The sequence below is a fragment of the Pantherophis guttatus genome, chromosome 5 (assembly GCF_059756535.1).
Source record: "Pantherophis guttatus breed Tessera chromosome 5, ASM5975653v1, whole genome shotgun sequence".
Lineage (NCBI taxonomy): Eukaryota > Metazoa > Chordata > Lepidosauria > Squamata > Colubridae > Pantherophis > Pantherophis guttatus.
Window position 1 is genome coordinate 23,956,122 of NC_142067.1, and position 21,315 is coordinate 23,977,436.

The window sequence follows — 21,315 nt, forward strand, 5'->3', positions numbered from 1 at the left end:
CCAATTCCACACCCTTTTGCTTCTGCAGGTAGTAATTAGATCAATGTGCTAATGAGAACCCTTGGAGGAAAGACTGACAGGACTAATTAATGGGTGAATTTCACTTTAATAAATGTGTAGGCAATTTTCTAAATGCAGATGGCCCAGTCCAGCCTGGTGGGAGTTCTGCCTACAGCCACTTCATATGGTAAGTGTCTGAGAGAAGTGGTTAATTGGTAAAATGCTACATGATACTGATTAGACAAGAGCTAATGGCTGCCTTTGCTTCCAATGTATTATTCATTGTCAAACAATGTGAGATACCTCACTGCCTTTTAGAGGTCCACCACAGCAAGATATTTTCAGAAAATTGGATGGGTTCAAAGAAGCATTGCCTATCTGCAAAATAAGCGGCCTACATTATAGATTTCCCACACTGAAAGGTTATTTTGTTTTTCATGGTAGCATGGAAATGAACATATTTATATTGCTGCATCAATGTGGAATATACATATAGTCTATGGACTTGTGCTGGGAAAAAGGGCCATAATTTAATTTTGATTTCCAAAGGCTGCAGGTGTGGTGATGACATCGTCAGAAGGGGTGGAAATAAAAGATGCAACCATCCTTGAGAAATTATGGAAGTCTGAATAGTCTTTATTCAACCTTTTTTTAATTTTAAAAGCACACTTCCATTTTTATAGCTTTCAACTATCGGTAACACAAGTTTCATAATTCCAATTTATGGCCTATTATTTTATACATTATGTACACCTTTAAATATATAATATTCTTTACTATAATCTATTTTTGTTCTTCATTAACATCAATTTAATATATTCTTCATATATATAGTATATTTAATTATACTTTAACAAGTTGTATCATATATATATATATACACACACATACACACACACACACAATTTTGAATTTAACGTACTTTCTATCTCATCTTTATGCATCAATTTTAATTCTTGTTTCAAGCCATTGATACCACATATTCCAACTTTTGTAATACTCTGATTCTTCTCTATCTTTAAGCTCCATGGTTAATTTAGCAATTTCTGCGCAATCGAGAACTTTTTTTATTGTCATTGCATTTGATGGCATATTTTCCTGTTTCCAATTCTGGGCAAATGTAATTCTTGCTGCTGTTGTAATATGAAGTATAATATATTGAGTCCTTTTATCCTTTTATAATACCCAATAAGAACAACTCTGGCTAATCTCAATTTTTTCTTCTGTAATTTCTTCTAACCATTTTTTAATTTTCATCCAATATTTCTGGGCTTTCGGGAAGGTCCATCAAATGTGACTGAATGTCCCTTTTTGATTGTTACATCTCCAACACTTTGACGATCTACTGGGATACATTTTGGCTAACCTTGCCAGTGCTAAATACCAACGATAAAACATTTTATAGATATTTTCTTTATATGATGCCGACATCGTTAATTTATAATTTTTCTCCCATATTTTTTCCCAATGTTCCAAATCTATATTATATCCAAATTTTTTGGCCCAGGATATCATTGTTTCTTTCACAGTTTCCTCCTCCATTTGAATCTTAAAAGACAATTGTAAGTTTTAGAAATCATTTTTCCTCTGTCCCTAATAATATTTTATCCAATTCTTGTTGTTCTCTTTGAAAGCCATAATTTTCTAAATCTTTTTTATATTGTGTTTGAATTTGTAAATATGGCCACCAATCTATTTCTAGTCCTTGGGTTTTTAAGTCTTGATTAGTTTTTAATACTCCTTGTCCATCCAATAACTAATTATATGTCACCACCTTATTCCAGTCTAAGATGTTGGGATATATCATGGCTTCCATGGTTGATAACCACCGCGGAATTTTTATATAATGGTTTCTTTTTATTTTCCCCCAGACGTCTAGTAATGTGTCTCTTATCTGGTGTCTTTGAAAGTACGTATGTGATTTATTTTCCCCTCCCAGATGAACGCATGCCAACCAACGGATGTAAATCATGGCCTTCTATTGTTAATATCCTCTTGTTTTTAAGAATTATCCATTCCTTGAGCCATATTACAGCTGCTGCTTGATGATAAAGTTCCCAATCTGGGAGTCCAAAACCTCCTTTACTTCTATTATCTTGTAAGTTTAAATTTTATTCGGGCTTTCTTCCCTAACCAAATAAATTTTAAAATTGTTTTACTTAATTCTACCCAAAAAAATAAATAAAATTCCTAGGTTTTATTGGTACTGTTTGGAATAAAAATAAGATTTTAGATAAAATATTCATCTTTATTGTCGCAATTCTCCCAATTAAAGATAGCTGCAATTTCACCCAGTTTTCCAAATCTTTTTTTATCTGTTGTAATAGTTTTGTGTAGTTATCCTCTTTTATTGAATAACACTTTGGTGTCAACCAAACTCCGAGATATTTTACTTTCTTTACTATTTGAATTCCCAATTTCTCTTCCAATTTCTTGTTTTGCTTATGGGTAAGATTTTTAGTTAATATCTTTGTTTTCACTTTATTTATTTTTAATCCTGCTACTTTACCAAAATCCTCTATTCCCTGCATTAGTTCCTGTTTCTAACGGTTCTTCTATGAAAAAGACCATGTCATCTGCGAACGCCTACATTTTATATTCTTCTTTTTTAATTCTTAGTCCTTTTATTTCCTGATTCTGTCTGATCTGTGACAACAACACTTCTAGTGACAAGCTAAAAAGTAAGGGGGATAATGGACATCCTTGTCTAACTCCTTTTTTTATACTAATTTTCTCTGATAGGTCACCATTTACTATTACTTTAGCAATTTGATCAGAATATATTGCCTTAATCATCCCTACAAATTTTTCTCTGAAATTCATATTAATTAATTGGGTAATTAGGAATTGCCAGTTTAAATTGTCGAAGGCTTTTTGTGCATCCACAAAGATTAACGCTATCTGTTTTTCAGGATGAGCTTCATAGTATTCTAATATGTTCATAACCATTCTTGTGTTGTTTCTCAATTGTCTTTTTGGGAGAAACCCAAATTATTCAGAGTGAATAATTTCATTCAATATTTTTTAAAATCTTTCCGCTGTTATCGTTGCAAATATTTTATAGTTGGCATTTAACAATGAAATTGGTCTATCGTTTTTAATCTATTTGGTATCAGTATCTTCTTTGGGTATTACTGTTATAAATGCCTCATTCCATGAATTTGGTAATTTAGCTCGTTCTAATACTTCATTATACAATTCTAGCATTTATCCCTCCAGTAACTCCTGAAATATTTTGTAGCTCTCTACCGGAATCCTGTCTGGTCCTGGTGTTTTATAATTTTTTTGTTTCTTGATCGCCTCCTTCATCTCCATTAGAGTTATCATTTAGCATTTTCCTAGTTTCTTCTGGTATTTTCGGTAAGTCCCTCATTTCTAAATATTGTTTAATGCTTTCTTCTGAAATATCATCCTGACTGTATAATTTATTTAAAAAGTTTGGAATAATACTTTTTTCCCCTTCTGATTGGTACTGAAGATTCTTGTCCTTGTCCTGTAATTGTTGTATTAGTTTTTTCGTTCTCTCTTTCTTAAGTTTATATGACAACCATCTCCCTATTTGTTCGTGTATTCAAAATAGTTTTGTTTTATTGTTTTAATATTGCATGTCATTTCTTGTAATGTTAAATTAAGTTTATGCTTCACTAAATCTCTTTCTTCTCTGTTTTCATTATTCTGTGGTTCTTTTTGCAATTGGCATTCCGATTCTTTAACTTTTTCCTGGAGCGTCTTTTGTTTTTTATTCTTTTCCTTATTTCTTCTCATGGTGTAGGCTATTGTTAAACCTCTAATATGCGCTTTCGTTGTGCCCCATAAATTTTGTAGTGTTGTTTGTTCTGTCCGGTTGTCTGTAAAGAAAAATCCAAGTTCTTTTTCCATCATTTGCACAAATGGTTTCTACATTAATATCCTCTGATTTAATGTCCATCTCACTTTTTTTTTTGGTCCCTTCCATTTTATTGTTAGTGAATTGTGATCTGCCCATGTATGGAAGTCTGTTATGTAAATAGGTTTATTATGCCTAGCAAAGATTACACCAATACATTTATTTTTTGTTTAATGTTTCATATTTAGAACATGTGCACATCATTCACATCAAAATGTGCCACTAAAATCAATATTTTGCTGTGAAGTATTAGTGACATAATCTTGAGGGACACTAAGGCCACAAAACTGGGGAGAAGATTGCATGTATCTCATCGGTTTACCTCCAAACAGTAACAGCTTTGAGACTTGCAAGATTGATATTAGCTTTATAAGGAAGACTGGATAGGAAACATGAGCAGGTAAGCCAGGGATGGTATTCACTTATCTTCGCTACTGGTTCGCAAATGTGAGCAGGCCAGTGATGGGTTTCAAATTTTTTTACTACCAGTTCTGTGGGCATGGCTTGGTGGGCATAGCAGGGGAGGATACCGTAAAATCTCCATTCCCACTCCATTCCAGGGGAAGGTTACTGCAAAATCCCCATTTCCTCCCAATCAGCTGGGACTTGGGAGGCAGAGAATAGATGGGGGCAGGGCCAGTCAGAATTTTTGTTACCGGTTCTCCGAACTACTCAAAATATCCGCTACCAGTTCTCCAGAACTGGTCAGAACCTGCTGAAACCCACCTCTGGAGCAGGCCCTTCCGCACATGCACAGATGGTCAAAAACGGGATGTGATGATATCCGGGCGGGTGGGCGAAGCCTCCTGCAGCTGCCGTTACCAGTTCGTGCGATCCAGATAGAACCAGCTGAATACCACCACTGAGGTAAGCCAATTCTACTTTGCTGTAAAGTTAACGGGACATTTCAGACATCTTGCAAGTCTGAAAGTACTTCTCTCTTCTAGTCTCCTTTATAGCTCCCAAAGTAGGGAAGGTCTCTTCGGAGCCTCTTGCCCCGTCTCATATTACTGTTGTAGGCTCAACTGCTTTTTATTTGACAGCTCCTTTGGCAGCATTCTTGCCTCCCAAGGTTATTCACACATACCATTTACTCTCATACGTGTACTGTCCAGCGAAGTCCTGGAACAATTTGTAAGATCATGTCAAATTCCCTTGGAAATGCATGCTATTTTCAGAATGTGGCCTAAAGATCCAGAACGTGTCCAGATGGGAAGTTATATAACATAGACCAGGGGTATCAAACTCGCATTGTCACGTCGTTGTCACATGATGTGTTGCGACTTCCCCCCTTCACTAAACCATTGGTGGGTGTGGCCAGTGCATGGCAACATCTGGGCCGCAGGCCATGGTTTGACACCCCTGACATAGACCAATAGCCATCTTGAGTTGCCAATGGAGAAAAACAATAATTGATTTAATAAACCATGACTTAATAGAGTATGTGAACTCAGTTCATTTAAACTCCAGGCTATGCCCGAGAGTCAGTGAAAAATGTTCAATATTTTTTTCCAAATTAAGAAAAAAATTAAAAGCAATGTCAATGTAAATTTCAGGGCTGGTGCAACGAGGCCTGGTTTTATATTCTCTGACATAGAATTTGCTTTGGCCTCCAAGTGGGTCACAAATTCACAGTCTCTTTATTTTATAATAAATTAACAAATGGATGTCAAATTTAATATTCTCATCTAAAGGTATAATTAAATTTAAAAAATGAAATCTCCTCTCAAATAGAACCTCTGGCTAATAGTATGAATAAAATGTCCTTAAATGTTTGATAGCACTTTATTATACTAATTGCCTTTCATTAACTTTAATACAATACTAACTGAACTCTACTGACTGAACTCTGTGATTCCAGCAGTTGATGACTGTTATGACAAAGAGATGCACTGATCAACCAGAAAGAAACACAATTGTACTGGGAGAGAATAGGATGTTTTGAGACATGATAGCAGTGTTCCAATATTTGAGGGGCTGCCACAGAGAGGAAGGGGTCAAGCTGTGGTGGGATTCAAGTAATTTAACAACTGGTTCTCTGCCCTAATGATTTCTTCTAACAATCAGTTTGCCAAACTGCTCAGAAAGTTAACAACCGGTTCTCCCGAAGTGATGCAAACTAGCTGAATCCCACCACTGGGGTCAAGCTATTTTCCAAGGCACCTGAAGGCCAGACAAGGAATAATGGATGGAAACTGATCAAGGAGAGATTCAACCTAGAAATAAGGAGAAATTTTCTGACAGTGAGAACTATCAACCCATGGAACAGCTTGCCTTCAGAAGTTGTGTGAGCTTCATCACTGGAGGCTTTCAAGGGGAGATTGGACTGCCATTTGTCAGAAATGATGTAGGGCCATGATAGCGAACCTATGGCACGCATGCCATAGGTGGCACGTGGAGCCATATCGGTGGGCACACAAGCGTTGCCCTAGCTCAGCTGTTTTTTGGGCCTTCCGGGCCCACTGGAAGTCGGGAAACAGGCTACTTCTGTCCTCCAGAGGGCCTCTGGGGAGATGGGGAAGGTTATTTTTGCCCTCCCCAAGCTCCAAGAAAGTCTCTGGAGTCTGGGGAGGGCGAAAACGGGCCTACTGGGTCCACCATGCCATCGTGTGCCAAAAGCGGGGGGGGGTCGCAGGCATATGCAGGGGAGGCGGGGCGCACTGAATTATGGGTGTGGGCACGTGTGGGCGCAGCCCCCCCGTGCTCCCCCCAAAGGTTCGCCATCACTGATGTAGGGTCCCCTGCTTGGGTGGGGGGTTGGACTAGATGACCTATAAGGTCCCTTCCAACTCTCTTAATCTGTTAATCTGTAAACCATGATCTATGGATGCTTTGCTTCCGCTTATAATGACTAGATGTAGTACACTCCTTGAAGGTGCCCCTGGGAATGTTACTCTGTGTATACAGTGCCCATGCTGGTTGAGAATGATGGGAATCTGCCATAACTGGAGAGTGCTCAGTTAAGAAGACTAACCTAAAGCCAACATTATTAAGTCAAAAGCATTGGCAGATGAAAAGGGGCATTGTTACTAATTCAACGGATCAAGTTTTGATTTGGCTTCTAATGTAATGCTTTGGAATGAGAGTTTCTCATGTCAGGCCTGATCTGGGGTTAGAGCCAAACCCCTTTGGGGACCCAAATGGTATGTGTGCAAATGGTAACGTGTTCTTTCACGTTAGGATTACATTTGCAGGAACATAAATACACCTAATGGGTCAAGGCAACAAAGGTTTAGAAGTGTTTCCTTCCTCCCTATTGCTAAATTGTTACTTCAGAATTTAGAAAGAAGGATTAGAAGGATCCCATACTGTTCCTAAAGACTGTGCCACTGATTTCTTGTTGAAGCCGTCGAGAGTGAACAAATGAATTGTGATAAGCATGGACGGTTTTTGTTTTTAGCATATTCTCTTTTTGGTACAGATTTCAAAGCAGTAAGGCTGAAAAGCTTCAGGGTTTCCATTCATCAAGTTAGGAAGGCAGTATTAGGATAAAGAAGACTGTTGCAGGGTGAAGAAAAGGGCACCAGGTCCACTAACTGCATCATCGCATGCGATAGATGATGGTGCAATTAATAGAAAACTATGTGCGGGCTGCTACCTCTAGGGATTACATAGGCAGCCTGAGATGGTAATTAGTTTCCTATGATTCAAAGATAGACCTGTCAGTCCAGGAATTTTAGAGCTGGGAAAACCATTTAAGCTGAGTCCTTGCTCTGTGCAAGAATCCAATTTAATTTATCCTTGGCTGATGGTTGCTAGCTACCATGAAACACATCCAGGAAAATGCATCATCTCTTTCCAGTGCCAAATTGCCTCTGTTTTTAGTTTTCTCTACATGAAATTTACATCTGCCTTCTTAGAACTGAAATTCATTATTCTGGGTGTACATACACTCTGCATTCTTCTTCTGTGTGATATCCTTTGAGGTATATAGAGCTGTATGGCGCAGTGGTTAGAATGCAGTACTGCAGGTCTAACTCACTGCTCACTCCAGGAGTTCAATTCTCACCAGCTCAAGGTTGACTCAGCCTTCCATCCTTCCGAGATCAGTAAAATGAGGACCCAGAATGTTGGGGGCAATATGCTGACTCTGTAAACCACTTAGCGAAGGCTGTAAAGCACTGTGAAGCAGTATACAAGTCTAAGTGCTATTGCTATTGCTATTTGGAGAGTGCTCTCCATGTTTTATTAGTTATTAAATTGATCCACTTTCTTTGTGTGAACAATGTAGTAGTACATTAAGTGTGAACAATATAAATTAAGCAAAGAGGCTGGGTAATTAAAAGAAAAATCCTATATGGTTATTAAGTTATTAAATTCAACTGCTGAAGTATATTGTATGCATTTCACTTATTAGTGATCAGACCTGTATGTTGCAATGGCTGAACAATGAGCACCATTGTAAGAGTTTTGAAGAATCCCTCCTAAAGCCAAGGATATCTTTCTTAGGATCTGACATTAGAATGCTATATCATTTCCTAATAGATTACCTTCACCTATACCCATGATGGCGAACCTATGGCACGTCTGCCCGAGGTGGCATGCAGAACCATCTTTCTGGACACGCGAGCTATCGCCCAACTTACCTGCAGCTGCTCATGCGTGCGCCCCAGCTGGTGTTCAGGCCTCTGGTGCGCATGCACACTATTCAGGGGACCCAGCTGGACTTCGGAGCTCTCCTGCGCATGAGAGTACTTGCACACAGTGTACGCAGTTGTGCACATGCATTGCACGCACAAAAACCACAATCATGCGCATATGGTGCGATTGCAGCACAGAGAGAGCTGGGTGAAAGCCGTGCACATGCGCAGATGGTGTGATTGCATGTGCAGTGCACGGGGGAGGAGCTGCACGTTACCGCGGATAGCACATGCGCACGCGGAGCACACAAAGCGCGTACCTGTTCGACACTCGGTGAGTAAAAGGTTCGCCACCACTGACCTATACAAATATTCCAGATAGAAGTCATCAGTATTTGTTTATTTCTCTTTAATGTATGTCTATGTGCATACATATACACAAAGATCCATGCATATTTATATTGTCTTTGTTTTATTTTAGATCTGATTGTTTCAATCTTTTTTTTTTTGGCTAAGATCTTGTCTTCATACTAGTGTAGGAAGTTAGCACCCACCCGTTTCCTAGAAGAATGAAATATTTTAGGAAATATTAAAAAGGCAGAATATTATGTTTCCTTGGATGAGAAATGGAGAAGCATGTTTTAAAGACGAAGCAGCTCCCACCCTCTTGCCCCCACACCCTTTGTCAATGGGCCAGAGGCAGAAAGTCAATTCCCTCCCATCTTTGTCAATGGATCATCATCTGCAACACAATAGGATCCATCTAGCAACAGAAACTAACACAATAGTACCCATTTAGCAACAGAAACTCACCACATGGCACCTGGGAAGATTACATCAGCCAGCAAGGCTAGCTAAGACCCCACCCCCTGGGAGTCTGACAACCAATCAGGATACTCTTTCTGGGCCCCAGGAAGTTCACAGCCAGAGAGGACATAAAACCTGGGGACTCACAGCATCCCGTCCTTTTCTGTTCAGGAACTCAAACCATGTGATCCTGTCCACCATTAAACCATCTTTCCAAGCAGTCTCCATGTTTCCAGTGTCTTTTTCCCCACTTGGAGCTGAACCCAGAAGGATATTTCTTCCTACAATGGGTAGCCCATTCTTTCTGTAACCAAATACTGTTTCTCTAGACCAAGATGGTAAGCTTTTTCATTGTGGTCCATTGAGAAATGTTGCCTTGGACAGCAAGTTGGGTTGTATATAAATTTAATAAATAAATAAAATGTACTTACATGCATTCCTAATGATTTGAGGCCCAAAGACTAGATAGGTTTATTTATTTATTTATTTATTTTATGTAATTTATTTGCTGCCCTTCTCCCGTAGGACTCAGGGCGGCTTACAAAACAAAACAAGAATTACATAAACAATTTAAAATCAGTTTAAAATTAAATTAAAATCAATTAAAATTATTAAAATTATTCGAAATCACCCCTACGGATTCAGCCCATTTGGTGAAAAAGACACATCTTCAATTCGCGGCAGAAGGAGAGGAGGTCCGGGGCTGTCCTGAGGCCGGTAAGCAACCCATTCCAGAGGGTCGGCGCTCCCACAGAGAACGCTCTCCCCCTGGGGGCTGCCAGCTGACATTGTCTGGCTGACGGCACCCTGAGGAGGCCCGCTCTATGTGAGCGCACTGGACGGTGGGAGGAAGGCTGGAGATGATCCTGCAGATACCCCGGGCCTAAGCCATGTAATCTGATAGGCCAGATATTCCCTGGCACATGAGTCATGTGATATTCCAATCTTCATTTTAAGAAGATTTTTTTTCACCTTAAAATTCTTGGAAGTATCTAACAAAACCTTCCAAGTTGTCGCATCCTTTTGCTACTTTGTGGAGGCTACTATGTGGGGTAATTATTAGATCATTGCATTCACCCTCTCTGTTGTTTGAACCTTAGGGGGAAACATTTGATTTGCACTTTCTTTCTTGTCTTACTTGGTGTTCCCTTAAGCTTAGACAACCATTATTGTCAGCACTGGCATTGGGGCTTGGAGAAGAATGTTTACTCCTAGGTCTCTTTAGGACTTAAAAGGATGAGAACTGCCTCCTAATTGCCCAATTAGTCCTAATGTCTCCTAGTGTTGACTGTTTAGTTACCATGTATTGTGTACAGAACTAATTGTGGTGAAAGCAAATGAATGGGAAGGAAACAAACAAGCTACTAGAAAATAATTACATGGAGTGTTTCTCTTTAGTACCTGTAGAGCAGATTTCATTATAGTCAACAGCTTCTAAAGCTGCTCGAGATAGCAGTATTTGTCATTTTCATAGAAACTTGATAATGACATTAATTTATCTTAATGGTCTGTTCTATTGTTATAAATAGTAAAATTAGCTCAAATTGTCTTGCTTTTGCTGGTTTTGGATGGCTCCAAAGGGCCCCACAACAGCAGATGAGTAGGTAATTTGGTGTGCTTGACAGACTTCCAATAATTTGTTATGTGGAACATGAGTAATGTTAGGGCCATTAATGCTCATTTTCCTCTAAATTCATTACTGCCCTTTTCCCTTTTATCTTTTTTCGTGCCTGGGCCATTTTTCTACATTTCAAGTGGCTCCACCAAGCCTATTCATATTCCGCTGTAGTAGCTATTAACATTCTGAACATAGCGAATGGCAGGTAGGAAAACAACTCTTTATGAAATGATGAGACAGCTGGCCATTTATGACCCAAGAGCAGGTAAAGCAAGGCAGGATGATTATTAGCAAAGGCCATAATTAAGTTCAACCTAATTGTAAAGAAATTTAGATGTTTGCAAAGATTAAGGTGGGAAACGCTTGAGGAAATGTCTAGGAAGACCCAAATGCTTTCATAAATCACGGCGTTAATAGCAACAATGGTGCTGATGACAATAATTTAGGGCAGGGGTGAAATGTTCCCAGTTTGGACCGGATCACCCGATATGGTAGCGATGGCGGCAGGTGGTTCGGAGAACCAGTAGCAAAAATCCCTGCCCCCACCCACATGCCCAGCTGAATTGCGCGATCATCAGAGGCTTTTTTTTAACTTTTAAAAGCATTTTTTCTTCGGCTGAAAAAATGCTTTTAAAAGTAAAAATAAAAAGCCTCTGATGATTGCGCGGCTCAGCTGAGATCGTCAATGCCTTTTAAAGGAATTATTTTACAACCTCTTTGGCCGAAGAGGTTGTAGAAAAAATGCTTTTAAAAGTTAAAAAAAAGTTGGCCAAGCCCACCCAGTCATATTACCCGCCCCCCCACCAAGCCACACCCAGAGAACTGGTAGTAACAAATTTTACATTTCACCACTGATTTAGTACTACTTGTTACTTTTCTTTAGCCTCACAAGACATTTATATTTTTTTAAAAAACCCATTGACTTTGTCAGCAGCATATTGTATATTTAATTTTTATTTACTGGAGAAATTGTCCTGTTCGAATTAGGTTTGTCAAGATGATTAACCATCAAAACAAACTAGGGAGCATTTGCCAAAGTACTATCAACATGCATTAGTGTGTTTGGAATTCTATCAGTTCTTAAATTTTGGTTCTTTCCCCTGCTATCTTATTGTTGGAAGAAATATACATCTGGTTCAGTTCCAAGCCAGGAGAAAGACACTGGAAACATGGAGGCTGATTGGAAAGAGGGTTTAATGATGAAGCAGAACCACATGGATGGTCCTGGGCAGCTGGCTACATGGAGTTGAGAGAGGGGGAAGGGTAATACCTTCTCTTGGGCTTTGCACTTGAGCTTCCTGTTCCTGTGCAAGAACATGTATTCTATTGGCTGTTGTCAGATTCCTATGGGGTCATGTTTGTCTGAGCACCCAGGTTTGGCTGAAGTTCGTTAGATGATGCAGGTTCCTTAGGAGATTGTGCAATGTAGTGAGCTCTGTTGCTAGTGGGTTAATTCTATTATGTCATGTCTTAATCCCATCACCCTAGAGCTGAAGGTTTTTTGTCTTGTAGATAGGCTGGTCACAGTCCTGCTGGGGCTATTAACAAAGGTGGAGGCTGCTTTCCAAGAGCATGTTTCTCCTTTAGGGAAATATAATATTCTGCATTTTTTAATATTCCTCAAAATATTTCACACTTCTAGGAGAGTGGGTCTTCCCTCATTACTGAACCAAGTTTTCTATTTTAGTTGAGAGGCACAGCAAGGGTTTTGTTTTTTTGTTTTGTTTTGTTCAATGCTGAGAGTATCTTTTCCGGATATAGGAAGCAGCATATCCATGGGCGATATCAGGGGTGAAATGCTCCCGGTTCAGACCGGATCGCCCAATCTGGTAGCGATGGAGGCGTGTGGTTCGGAGAACCAGTAGAAAAAATCCGTGCCCCTCCCCCATGCCCAGCTGAGCCGCACGATCATCAGAGGCTTTTTTTCTTTTAAATACCTCTGACGATCCAACCTGAGTTGCCTAATCGGCAGAGACTTTTTTAAAAAGCCTCTGTCAATCAGGCAACTCAGCTTGGATCGTCAGAGGCATTTAAAAGAAAAAAAGCCTCTGATGATCAGGCAACTAAGCTTGGATCGTCAGAGGCATAAATGATCCAAGCTGAGTTGCCTGATCATCAAGCTGAGTTTGACGATCCAAGCTGACCATCCAAGCTGACGATCCAAGATGATTCCTGATGATCCAATCTGAGTTGCCTGATCGGCAGAGGCATTTAAAAGAAAAAAAAAGTCTCTGATGATCAGGCAACTCAGCTGGGATCTTCAGAGCCTTTTGAAAGCATTTTTTTACAACCTCTTCACCGAAAAAATGGTTTTAAAAGGTTAAAAAAATGGCCACGCCCACCCAATCACTTTACCCCCCACCAAGCCACGCCCACAGAACCGGCAGTAACAAATTTTAGATTTCACTACTGGGCGATATCAATGAAAGAAATAATAAAATAGGGGAAACTTTAATGCAATATTGCCAATACATGAAAGATCCAAATATGTGGGGAGCAAGACTTTTGGTGTCACAAGCCTTGTAATCATTAGTACATTCCTAATCCCGAGATGTACTAATGCAATATACTTTTCTTGCATTTGTGTTCTACATATTTGGACTGTACTGTTAAATCATGTAAATATATATAACTTTTTGAAAAACTAATATGAGAAACAGCACTTGGACTCAACAGTGAGGGGGGGGGCAGGAAGATCAAGTGAAAACGTATTCTAAGAATTGTTATTTGCATTCAGGGACTGTAATGTCTGAGGAAATAGTTTTTATGTTTCATTAATTTACTACGTGTGCAAGTTGTGATGGCAGAGCACAAACTAAACGACAAAGCATTTGTGAAGTTTATACTGCTTTGTGTATCTCTGGATTATGTTGAGTAGTTATGTCCCAACCTACAAAATTCTCAAATACAGCAACTGATCTGTTCAAAACTCAATAGCCTTTAAGACAGGGGTGAAATCCAGCAGGTTCTAACAGGTTCTGGAGAACCGGTAGCGGAAATTTTGAGTAGTTTGGAGAACCGGCAAATACCATCTCTGGCTGGCCCCAGAGTGGGGTGGGAATGGAGATTTTGCAGTATCCTTCCCCTGCCATGCCCACCAAGCCATGCCCACAGAACCGGTAGTTAAAAAAAAAATTGAATTTCCCCACTGCTTTAAGATTATATGTCTAAGTCCATAGATTATGGGACATATATTTATGGCTGTTTGGTGATTTCAATACAGATATTTATTGTGTATCTTATTTTGCTCTGTGCTGTTTATTAAGAAGCACAGTGTCTCCTTTGGATTCTTCGGTAGCTAAAATAGTACCACGGGTGCAAAAAGGGGGGTGGAGACTTTAGCAAGTTGGGAGTTTGCAGAAGTACAAAAATGTATGTGTGCATGTATGCACATATAAAAGGACTCTATGTATGTCAAAACAGAAGAGCATAACCTACCAAATAAGTAGGATACACCATGCTGGGAGATGAAAACAGCAGTAGTGTTTTGCCAAAGGGTAATGGTTCTTTCATAGGCATTTAGAGATAATAGGTATACTAATTACACAATGGTTGTAAATTTTATTGGCTAAATTATATCAAAGCCTTTTTCACTGATACCAAGATTTATGGCTCACATTTCCCTTCAGTCTCTGGGAATGGAAGAGGGTTCTCTGTCAACTTCAGATATGTATCTTCTGCATCTCATCTGGGGAGAATTTCAGGGAATTTATGTATTCTTATTTCTTTATCATATGTTTTGCCTACTGAGAGTCAATTTGGATTTTATCAGGATGTAAGATAAATTTTAGAAATTTCAAGGCTACGTCAAATGTGGGCTATTCCAGGACAGCAGACCTGTCCATCAGCATACCTATGCTCCTTCAAGCCCCAAGATAAACTCTGCTCAGTGGCTAGTATCCCATAGAGATAATTGGGTGCTAATCTTTACATTCCCATGCATTTTCATATTCCCACTAATATAAAGAGGTAAGCCTGTCATGTTTTTGGAGTAAGTATGAGATTTGAAGGAAAAAGGTTTAAAAAAGAGATTAGGCAGTCACTTATCTGAAATGGTGTAGGTTCTCCTGCTCGAGCAGGGGGCTGGATTAGAAGACCTCCAAAGTTCTGTTCTATTCTTATTCTTATTCTTATTCTCCTTCTCATTCCTCTACTCTACTCTACTCTACTCTACTCTACTCTACTCTACTCTACTCTACTCTACTCTACTCCACTCCACTCCACTCCACTCCACTCCACTCCACTCCACTCCACTCTCCACTCCACTCCACTCCACTCCACTCCACTCCACTCCACTCCACTCCACTCCACTCCACTCTACTCTACTCTACTCTACTCTACTCTACTCTACTCTACTCTACTCTACTCTACTCTACTCTATTCTTTATTCTCCTGCCAAATAGTGAAACTGACTTCAAATCTTGGCAGAAAGTGATTTACTGGTTCCACATGACATTCTTCTTCTAGCATTTCCAAAAAATATGGTATCCGGAGGGAGAGGAGAGGAGATGCTTGGAAAATGAAAGGTGGGCTGACCAGTGGGTTTGCTGCTCTGGAGCTGTGGATGGGAGAGAAGGGACAGTATACATTACTGCAGTCCTATTTGTTCCACTCATTCCACTTGTTTTGACTCAGTCTCATACCTTAGATCAGGGGTCTTCAAACTTGGCAGCTATGCTGGCTGGAGAATTCTGGGAGTTGAAGTCCACAAGTCTTAAAGCTGCCAAGTTTGAAGACCTCTGCCTTAGATTCACAAGGTATATGGATTTTGGTTCTGCAAAAACTGTTGGCCTGAAACTGTCCAGTAAACCAAATACAATGGTTTGCTCTATTCAAAACCAAACATTTCCTCCATTTCATCCCTATTGCAAGTCTTCTATAAAAACACACTAAGTATTTAGTGTGTTTAGCATTATTTACCAAAATGGATATTGCAAGTTCAGACTCTGTAGACAAAAAGACTTATGGGATCAGTTGTTTTTTTACTTGGTTATTCAGTGCCTGTTAGGTGAGATTTATTTCAGTTCTTGTACCCTGTCAATTGGCAGTTTACAAAAATTTTCAATTTTATTGAAGCTTAATTACAAGATTTAAAAGAAAAAAAAATCTTATTTGAAAAGTGGGATAGTTCATATTCACTTTCAAAAGTAAGACTGAATTCTCCTCTTGGATATGTGTGACCTACAGCTATTTACTCATATATGTATAATTTTCCAGAGAACTAGATTGGATTCTTCCAAGGATCAGTGTCCTTGTATGAGGAACTCTGGAACTGATCATTTTTGAGAGAACATCTCACATTGTAAACTACATTGTAAAGTCTGATCCATATATTTGGATGGCTATGTGTATCAGTGCATATGTGAAGAATACTTAATAGCTTCTTAATAGCTTCTACAGTATATTTATAAAGTAGTGGGAGTGTACCAGCCAGAGTGAAATGCTCCCGGTTCGTACCGGATTGCCCGATCTGATAGTGATTGTGGCAGGTGGTTCGGAGAACCGGTAGCGATCGTGGTGTGAGGCTCCACTCACCCGCCTGGTTGTCGTTACTTCCTGGTTTTAACCAGGAACTAATGTGTTATGTCCCCTCTGCACATGCTCAGAAGGTTTTGCTTTTAAAAGTAAAAAAAAGGCTCTGACAATCACAGCTGTGCCTCGTGATCATCAGAGCCCTTTTACTTCGGCTGAATAGGTTGTTAAAAAATGCTTTCAAAAGTAAAAAAAAAAAGGTTGTGCACCACAGCTGATCAACCCCTCCCCCGCGCACTGTTCTACTTACCCCATGCCTTCTTTTGGCATGCACTGCACATGTGTGCGCGCACCTCGCATTTGGTGCGTGGTCCGAACAGCCAGCGGATCGGTAGTAAACCGGTTCAGATTTCACCACTGGTACCTACCGGCCCTAATTAGATACACTTCAGCTTTTAAGGTTGTCAATTATTATTACTGTAATGTATTTAGTCTGCTCCGAGAGTGGGCCCCCTAGGGGCCGTGGTTGAAACGTTCTGTAAAAGGATTGGTTAGCCGTTTTGACAGCTGCATATATTAGAGCTGTCAAAGCAGAGTTCGCAATCTTTTCTTTTTACCTCAGCTGTTCGTGTTCAAGTTGGTTGTGTTATTAAACAGTTACCTGAGAAATATTACTCGCCAGTTGCCATCCTTAGATGACTGCCCAGTATTTATTAGTGGCGACGAAGGTGGGATCGCCGATCTGAGGAGATATGATCTAATAATAAAGGACTTAGAGCATTTGTCAGCTGAATCAAGCAAATTTGAGGCGGCTGGAGATGGCTTCCCCACATAGTTTCCCTCCGTTCAACCCTGCAACCGAAATGTGGGATGCTTATATGGCCCGATTTGACTGTTTCCTTATTGCTCACGATTATATGAACTTATCTAGTGAGCATAAAAGGGCATATTTTTTAAGTTTCTGTGGTCCTGAGATGTTTGACACGGCCATGATGTTGATGGCACCACAGTCGATCCACTCCGGGACTTGGGAGGAGTTCATTAAAAAATTAAAGAAGCATTACGCCCCGGCCCCGTCGAGAATTGCCTGCCGCCAGCACTTCTATCATCGAGACCAGGGCCCGGGGGAGATCATAAATCAGTATGTGGCTTCTGCTGTTGTGAGATGAAATGATTAGAGAAAAGGTATAAAAGAATAATATACCATAAAAGTGTCTTCATCATTATCGCCATGATTGTTATCAACACATCAATATTATTCCTTTAACTGTTTCATCTTGTTTTTTAAAAAAAGAAGAAAGGAAAATTGGTGAGTCCTGGAATACTTACATATCCAAGAGCTGACAATGGACTTGTTGACCTTCACCTATCCTTTTTGGATAGTCACAGAGAGGGTGGTTAGTCTTCAGCCCCAAAGCCATCCATAGATTCACCATTGTAAGTGCAAATCTCTTAATCTATTGAGCTAGTTGGCCAGCACACATGAATAGGCACTGATATATCCCCAGTCCACTTAACGGACTTTAGAAAAGTTCCATTGGGATTTTGTGTTGGGAGATTACTAGAGAATTAATTTGCTTTTTGCTAGTGTGGCCATTTTGTGAAAGGGCAAGACTCCAGATCAGCCATTTTGTGAGTGCAGACACCATATACTTTCAAATGGCAAACATTCCCTGGTCTAAAAAGGTAATCTACCTACCCCTGCTTCAGAGTAATAACCTTCTGTCCAAAATGTTCTTGTACTGTTCTATTACTACTGTATGGCTTTAGAAAACAACCAAAGTTCTGGAAAAGGGACTTATTACCATAAATATCATGATGCATATTTATGATAGCAAGGATTATAATTTAGTCTCATTTTCCTCTTTAGAGTAATGGAATTGTAAACTTGCTGAAGCCCTGTTTGAATCTATGGGTCTTATTAGTTATTTCTCCCTGTTCTCCTGTCCCTCCTTGCTTAGATTTCACCTAATGGTATAATATGCTGATCATATTTGGTTAACTGATTTACTATTGTCATATATGCTTGAAAATTGAAATAGGAGATTATTACTTTAAGATTACCTTTTCCATCTAAAATTATATCAGAAAATGTCAGTTTTCAGCTGTTGTTTAATGCTAACACTTTCTTTGTTTCTGAATAAGCAAAATTAAATACAAAGATTACCCAACATTCATCACTAGGATCCTGCTATATAGCAGTTGTATAGTAAGGAGCACTGCAATCAATACAATAATGAAAATGTACTCAGTGGTAGATTGTTCTTTGTATGTGTTTTTTAAAAAAGAATATGGAAGATAATGCTTTTGTAATGCCGGGTATCAGAGACAGAGTTCATAAATATTTATCGTAATAATGTAAATGCATCCACCTGCTTCATTTATAAAATAATAGCTTTTGAGAAAAGGCACAAACCTTATTCCATTTAACTGACTTTGCCTAGAGTCCATTAGACTCAGTTATGTATTGTGCTATGGGAACCGCTGCATGTCGGCAGCCCATAATGGTTCATGGAAGATAAATGGAATTAGGCAATTGAATAATTACAGGGCCACTCTCTATAGCGCTATAAGTAAAGGTCTGTCAGCATTTCCATTAGAAAAATCAGTCACTCAGCTTCGGCGTACATCTGTAAAAGTTTGCTTGGGGATGGCATTCAATAAACAGGAATTTCCAGGAAAAACAGTTTTCCTGCATTTATTTCAACATTTGGTGCCCAAACTTTAAAAAAATTTTTTTTCATATCCTTTCTTTGATTGAAACGTATTAATTAATAGGATGGTTTAAAATTATACCTAATAAAAATGTAGAATGTAGAAAATCATCATCGCTGCAATTCTAAAGACTCATATTGAAATGGATAACCTTACTGAATTTGGTGGGACTTCCATCTAAGTAGAACATTATTAGGATTTTGCAGAAACACATCTTCCTAACTTTGACTCAAAATGTCAACTTCATTTAAAGAAGTTTACTGCATGACCCAGTCTCTTCCTCCTCCCCAGGTCATAGGTAGGCCCAGATAACATGAGAGTGGTTTTTATTTAATAAAAAAAATCAGCTGCAGACATAGAAAGAGATGAAAATGGTAACTGAAATCTTAAAATTGGTGAATCACACTTTAAAAAAGCAAAAGATAACTCTCAATTATTTTTTCCTAAAAACAAAACTGTACTTCATCTGTATGATGCCATTTTCTCAAAAACCATTCACTTCATTCCTTGATTATTTATAGGTTCTCCAATCAGCCTTCAAATAAAGATTATCTGTCTGTCTATCTGTCTGTCTGTCTGTCTACCTACCTACCTATCTACCTACCTACCATCTATCCTCCCTCCTTCCCTCCCTCCCATCATCTGGCTTTGGAAAACATTGTCAGAAACATATTTATATCATAGCCCATTGTCAATGGCATATGATTTCATATCATGAAAAGGACCCATCCTGAGCTATCACTGCTTAGAATCACCATTAAAAATTTTATATGGCAAATTTCGTAATGCTAGTTCAACTGCAGAGATCTCCATCCTCTATCAAGAACATCTCTTATCTAGAAGCACTATCAACTACCCATCACAGAGCTACTGTGTTTCCCCGAAAATAAGACCCTGTCTTATATTTTTTTCCACCAAAAAAGGCACCAGGTCTTATTTTCGGGGAATGTCATCCACTGACTAACCTTACTTGTGGGTGTCACCCCCGGCCTCCTTTTCGCTGTCAGAGGCCTTCAGGAACTTCTTCTGCGGCCGGCAAGGCTTTCCTGAAGGCCTTTGCAGCCGATAATAGAGCTCCGGATCGAACTGGAGCTTTGTTATCAGCTACAGAGGCCTTCAGGAAAGCCTTGTCAGCCTTGCTGGCTGCAGAAGAAATGAGTCAGCGAGGCAGATGTCAGGGTGTGCGAGGACTGGCTACAACTGTCCAAAGGTAAGTAGCAGGGCAGCTCCACCCCCTCCACCCCCACCCTAGCTTAATTTTTACCCATGCACTCTGGAGTGGGCGGGATCTTAATTAGGGCTTATTTTGGGGGTAGGGCTTATATTGGATACATGTGTAAAAATCAAGCTAGGACTTACTTTCAGGGTAGGTCGTATTTTTGGGAAAACAGGGTATCAGAGTCTGCTCAGAAATATTTCCCAATGGCTTCCATTGGGTTACTTTCATAGATCTGTGTAACACTGAGTCAACTCAAAGGAAAATCCCATTGCTTTAAGTAGAATTATTTTCCAGGTAAGTCTACATAAGATTGCATTTTAAGAGATGAATACAAGGGTGGACCCTGTTCTTCCAGCAGAATAGATTCTTAGCATGAGTACCCAGATCTGTCTGTTAGTGGGCTATTTCTCCTGGACCATCCACTGGTGATAAAACTGTAAGACAGTGCAGAAGAAGGGATACATTAAGGCTTTGTATCCAGAATTCCTATCTTTTTCATGTTCTGTTTGTAGAAAGGGGCAAGCATGACTCAATATACTTACCGGTATTAACATATACAGATCATAATAACATCAGTCTCATTCACAAGTTTGTCTAACAGCTGCACAAATATGCCCTGCTATATATTTTTTTTTCTAGCACATCTTCATGATATTGTCTTCCTTGCATTCTCACCCTGTAATGCAGTTAGCTTAAAGTCACCATCAGTGGCTCCAATTTTAAAGTGGTGTTTTCCCTTTTCTCTTCGTTCACATTTTTATTTGTGAACTGCCCAGAGTCAAGCAGTGTACAAAAACAAATGAATAAATTCAGTGGTGGATACAATACGGCATCCTTCACTGACACTGTGGCTGACAATGCTGTCTGCACAGCCCTTAATGACCTCTTCTGGTCCCTGAGAATTGCCTCCCAAAGCCATCTTGGAAAATGGCTTCTCTTTGGGGAAGAAGAAATCCTGTGACAGGTACCTTGTGTACTTACTTCAGGAGTAAATAAAATTATATGCCAGTACTGAATA